Genomic DNA, 6,187 nt, shown 5'->3' on the forward strand with positions numbered 1-6,187 from the left:
TGTCACGTCAATGTTAATATGGCAAAAAATTCACTAGCTAGCTAACCAACAACTGTAATAATATATTTGAGAGACAACAAGTACTCATTATGCACATTTATTTATGTTTTCAATAAACATTGGAGACAAAATATTATTATTTATTATACCTTTATTGCAACAAGTAACACAGACTGAGACCAAGGTCTCTTTTACAGCTGGGCCCTGCGTATACATGTTTAACAACCAACCCTTCTATGAACCAAAATAACATGGGTGACCGAAGTAAAACATACTAATGCATTGGCCGGGAATCGAACCCGGGCCTCCCGCGTGGCAGGCGAGAATTCTACCACTGAACCACCAATGCTTATCTCTGCATTCAAATCAAGATCTATAAATAGAGCTATACAGTTCTTTTTGGTAAGAATACATGCAATATGGCACTCATCATTTGCTTCTCAATTGGCCAGCTGGAGACAGATTAGAAATCAATAAATATATCAATAGTATGACCACCAGATAGCGCTCTAGCTCGGATAAATAGCCTTAACCTGGGAGGCCAAAATAACTTCTCCACAAAACTGTTGCCACCACATCCATGACGTGCATATTGCGCTGCAGAGATTAATGCAGTTTTCCAATCATGCAATTTCGGGGAAAAAAATATCTCCATAAAATGCTCATTCCAAACAAAACAACAGATAGATACACTTGCGATTATCCCCAGTCACTTTGGTTTAAATAAAATAACCTAATTTTCGTTTTTGAATGTGATGGGTTGTAATTATACACTGAGGTACAGAGCCTTCAGAAAGTATTCACACCCAATTGACTGCATTCTGTTGTGTTACAGCCATGGCGTGAAAGTAAACTCATATGGTCCAATAGGTGTCCCGCGAAAATAATAGTGGGGGTATGCCGTACCGGTAAAACATGAGCCTATCACAATAATTAAAACTAAAATGTCAAGAAAACTGTAGGCTATTACACCGCTTGTTATCATCACAGCATGTCAGGCATGAAAAATTAACGAATGGACTTGAAAACTGGTGGAAACTATGCTCAAAAAGTGATGTGGTTAGATGAAAACACTGCAATTTTGCCAAGGCAGAGATAAGCAGACAACAGTGGACGCATAAATACTGGCCTAATGACAATCGCGAAATGTCATTACACTTTTTGGTGTATTGTGTAACAGATGTCTCTTTTAGAGGTCAACCGATTAATTAGAGCCTAATAATCGACATAATCGGCATTTTTGAACGCCGATTATGGCCGATTACATTGCATTCCACGAGGAAACTGCGTGGCAGGCTGACCACCTGTTGCACGAGTGCAGCAAGGTGCCAAGGTAAGTTGCTAGCTAGCATTAAACTTAACTTATAAAAAACAATCTGCACATCATCACTACACATGGTTGATGATATTACTAGGTTAACTAGCTTGTCCTGCATGCATAAAATCAATGCGGTGCCCGTTAATTTATCATCGAATCACAGCCTACTTCGCCAAACTGGGGATGATTTAACAAAAGCGCATTCGTGAAAAAAGCACAATCGTTGTACGAATGTACCTAACCATAAACATCAATGCCTTTCTTAAAATCAATACACAGAAGTATATATTTTAAACCTGCATATTTAGCGGGCAATATTAACTAGGGAAATTGTGTCACTTCTCTTGCGTTCATTGCACGCAGTCAGGGTATATGCAACAGTTTGGGCCGCCTGGCTCGTTGCGAATTTATTTGTTCCGAATTTTACATAATAATGACATAATATTGAAGGTTGTGCAATATAACAATATTTAGACTTAGGGTTGTCACCCGTTCGATAAAATACGGAACGTTTCACGTTTTGTTTTCGAAATGATAGCTTGCGGGTTTGACCATATTAATGACAAACGGCTCGTATCTCTGTGTTTATTATATTATAATTAAGTCTATGATTTGATAGAGCAGTCTGACTGAGCGGTGGTAGGCGGCAGCAGGCTCATAAGCATTAATTCAAACTTTACTGCATTTGTCCCACAGCGCTGTTTATGATTTCAAGCCTATCAACTCCTGAGATTAGGCTGGCAATACTAAAGTGCCTATTAGAACATCCAATAGTCAAAGGTTTATGAGATGCAAATAGTATAGAGAGAAATAGTCGATGCGTCATAATTCCTATAATAACTACAACCTATAACTTCTTAACTGGGAATATTGAAGAACTGGGAATATTGAACCACCAGCTTTCATATGTTCTCATGTTCCGAGCAAGGAACTTAAACGTTAGCTTTTTTACATGGCACATATTGCACTTTTACTTTCTTCTCCAACACTGTTTTTGCATTATTTAAACCAAATTGAGCATGTTTCATTATTTATCTGCAGAATTTCAGCACTGTTAAGCACTGATTAAGTCATCATTATAGGATAAGGCGCATTTAATTCATTATTTCCCTTTATATTCAATTGTTGTGTCCATGTATGACATTTTATTTTTACAAGGAATATCATGTGTGGAACTATACAGTGCATTCGGGAAATATTCAGACCCCTCAACTTTTTCCAACTTGTGACGTTACAGCCTTATTCTAAAATAGATTTTTTTTTAATTATAATTTGCTCATCATCTACACAAAATACCTAATACAAAGTGAAAACATGTTTTAAGACATTTTTGCAAATGTATACAGTATGTATGTATGGAGCATTATGTATTTACAGTTTTATTCACAGGTTTTCAGGTACTGGTGACAAATAATGCATTCCGATTATTGCAAAGATTGTAATGGACACCTATGATGTGTGTAAAATACTTTTTTGAAGGTTGAACTGATTATAATGAGCTAATGCGCAGCTATTTTCCAGCTACGTGTGGCGCCATGTTTGTTGACATTATAGAATGCATTCTGGGTGTCACGTAAACGTCTGTCAGATCAAAGACGTTATAATGAGATGAAGGAATGGTTCACTCATCTTTCGGGTAAACCTCCGGAAGTGAATGAAGGGAAGTGAATGATCGTAGACGACACACCCCCTTCAACATGCATACTGCAAACAGACCAAAATCATGTTGTATCCTCTTTTATCTTTGGTCGACTCAAAAAACAAACTACCCATCACACAGCACAAACTACCCATCACAGGATTACTTTCGATACCTAGAAAGTGTTTACCTTATTTCGATCAATGTTGAGCTCACCCGTGATGTGATGAATTATAAATAGTAATTGATATTAGCTAATTCATATCGTGGTTTCTGTCACCCGAGAGTTATCTAAATATGACCGCTTGTGTTACGTATAGTTAGCGGTAGGAATAATGTAGCTTACATTTTCCGTTTTGGATGATTGTGTATGCCTTTGCTACTAATGTGAATGTCTGAACATTGCATTAAAAAATAAACTTGTATTATTCAGGACATAACTTTGTAAGGACTGTGTTTGTTCAAAAAGTTTCTGTGTAAAAACAGTGTGACTGTTGCGTCAATCGAAACTGGACTCTCTAAAATATTATTATAATCAAACCTGTTTTCGCTTTGTCATTATGGGGTAATGTGTGTAGATTGATAAGGATTTTTTTGTTGTTGTTTTAATCCATTTTAGAATAAGGCCGTAACATAACAAAATGTGGAAAACGGGAAGGGGTCTGAATACTTTCCGAATGCACCGTATATCACGTTGTACAAGATATTTAACATCCTGACTTGTGGGAAGCTTGTGGAAGGCTACACGAAACGTTTGACCCAAGTTCAACAATTTAAAGGCAATGCTACCAAATACTAATTGAGTGTATGTAGACTTTTGACCCATTGGGAATGTGATGAAAGAAATAACAGCTGAAATAAATCATTCTCTCTACTATTATACTGACATTTCACATTCTTAAAATAGTGGTGATCCTAACTGACCTAAGACGGAATTTTTACTAGGATTAAATGTCATGAATTGTGAAACTGAGTTTAAATGAATTTGACTAAGGTGTATGTGAACTTCCAACGTCAACTGTATATATATTTAGTATTTAGTCAGACACCAATTGTGTCTGACTAAGTATTTAGTCAGACACCAATTGTGCAAGTTCTCCCAATTAAAAAGATGAGAGAGGCCTGTAATTTTCATCATAGGTACACTTCAACTATGACAGACACAATGAGAAAAAAAATCCAGAAAATCACATTGTAGGATTTTTTATGAATTTATTTGCAAATTATGGTGGAAAATAAGTATTTGGTCACCTACAAACAAGCAAGATTTCTGGCTCTCACAGACCTCTTTCTGGCTCTCACAGACCTTCTTTAAGAGGCTCCTCTGTCCTCCACTCGTTACCTGTATTAATGGCACCTGTTTGAACTTGTTATCAGTATAAAAGACACCTGTCCACAACCTCAAACAGTCACACTCCAAACTCCACTATGGCCAAGACCAAAGAGCTGTCAAAGGACACCAGAAACAAAATTGTAGACCTGCACCAGGCTGGGAAGACTGAATCTGCAATAGGTAAGCAGCTTGGTTTGAAGAAATCAACTGTGGAAGCAATTATTGGGAAATGGAAGACATACAAGACCACTGATAATCTCCCTCGATCTGGGGCTCCACGTAAGATCTCACCCCGTGGGGTCAAAATGATCACAAGAACAGTGAGCAAAAATCCCAGAACCACACGGGGGGACCTAGTGAATGACCTGCAGAGAGCTGGGACCAAAGTAACAAATCCTACCATCAGTAACACACTACGCCACCAGGTTCTCAAATCCTGCAGTGCCAGACGTGTCCCCCTGCTTAAGCCAGTACATGTCCAGGCCCGTCTGAAGTTTGCTAGAGAGCATTTGGATGATCCAGAAGAAGATTGGGAGAATGTCATATGGTCAGATGAAACCAAAATAGAGCTTTTTGGTAAAAACTCAACTCGTCGTGTTTGGAGGACAAAGAATGCTGAGTTGCATTCAAAGAACACCATACCTACTGTGAAGCATGGGGGTGGAAACATCATGCTTTGGGGCTGTTTTTCTGCAAAGGGACCAGGACGACTGATCCGTGTAAAGGAAAGAATGAATGGGGCCATGTATCGTGAGATTTTGAGTGAAAACCTCCTTCCATCAGCAAGGGCATTGAAGATGAAACGTGGCTGGGTCTTTCAGCATGACAATGATCCCAAACACACCGCCCGGGCAACGAAGGAGTGGCTTCGTAAGAAGCATTTCAAGGTCCTGGAGTGGCCTAGCCAGTCTCCAGATCTCAACCCCATAGAAAATCTTTGGAGGGAGTTGAAAGTCCGTGTTGCCCAGCAACAGCCCCAAAACATCACTGCTCTAGAGGAGATCTGCATGGAGGAATGGGCCAAAATACCAGCAACAGTGTGTGAAAACCTTGTGAAGACTTACAGAAAACGTTTGACCTCTGTCATTGCCAACAAAGGGTATATAACAAAGTATTGAGATAAACTTTTGTTATTGACCAAATACTTATTTTCCACCATAATTTGCAAATAAATTCATTATAAATCCTACAATGTGATTTCCTGGAAAAAAATTTCTCATTTTGTCTGTCATAGTTGAAGTGTACCTATGATGAAAATTACAGGCCTCTCTCATCTTTTTAAGTGGGAGAACTTGCACAATTGGTGGCTCACTAAATACTTTTTTGCCCCACTGTATATACACACACAAGTTTGTTAATTTTTTGTAACCTTTTTTAAAAATAGGGAGTCAGCATTAAGACCAGGGTCTTTTTCGCAAGGGAGCCCTGCACATACAATTCATACACAAAATCAAATACAAACAAAAATAAAGCACAACAATCAAGAAAAACAGAAACATTCCTCTGCAAATAGTTCCCCAATCAATATTTTAAAATTGCATCAAAGCGTCCACTTGCAGTGTATTTTGCAGTTGGTTCCAGAAATGAGGTGCATTAAAACTAAAAGCGGATTTACCTAATTCAGCGGAGACCCAACCCTGCGAGTGGGTTTGGTATCTCATGTTTTTTTATACTTTAACAACAAAGTTAAGTAAGTTGTAAGCTTGTGTAGTATATAATGCATGTATACTGTTCTCCTTATAGCCAATCATGATGTTTAATGATCATATTCTACATTATTCTACAACCAATTACTGATGCGCATAATGAACACAAATGTTCATCCAAGAAAAATGGTGAGGTTTCAGGCATATCGATTACAAATCAACATTGAAAAAGGTTCAAACAAAAAAGTTTT

General features: G+C 38.0%; 1 non-coding gene across 1 annotated transcript; it reads right to left on the bottom strand.

The window, feature by feature from the left end:
* Positions 1–278: 278 nt before the first annotated feature.
* On the bottom strand, positions 279–349 carry trnag-gcc (transfer RNA glycine (anticodon GCC)). Its single transcript has one exon. It is a non-coding gene; the product is annotated as a tRNA-Gly (tRNA).
* Between the last annotated feature and the right edge of the window lie 5,838 nt (positions 350–6,187).

This window comes from Salvelinus fontinalis, chromosome 14 (assembly GCF_029448725.1).
Source record: "Salvelinus fontinalis isolate EN_2023a chromosome 14, ASM2944872v1, whole genome shotgun sequence".
NCBI classification, from domain to species: Eukaryota; Metazoa; Chordata; class Actinopteri; order Salmoniformes; family Salmonidae; genus Salvelinus; species Salvelinus fontinalis.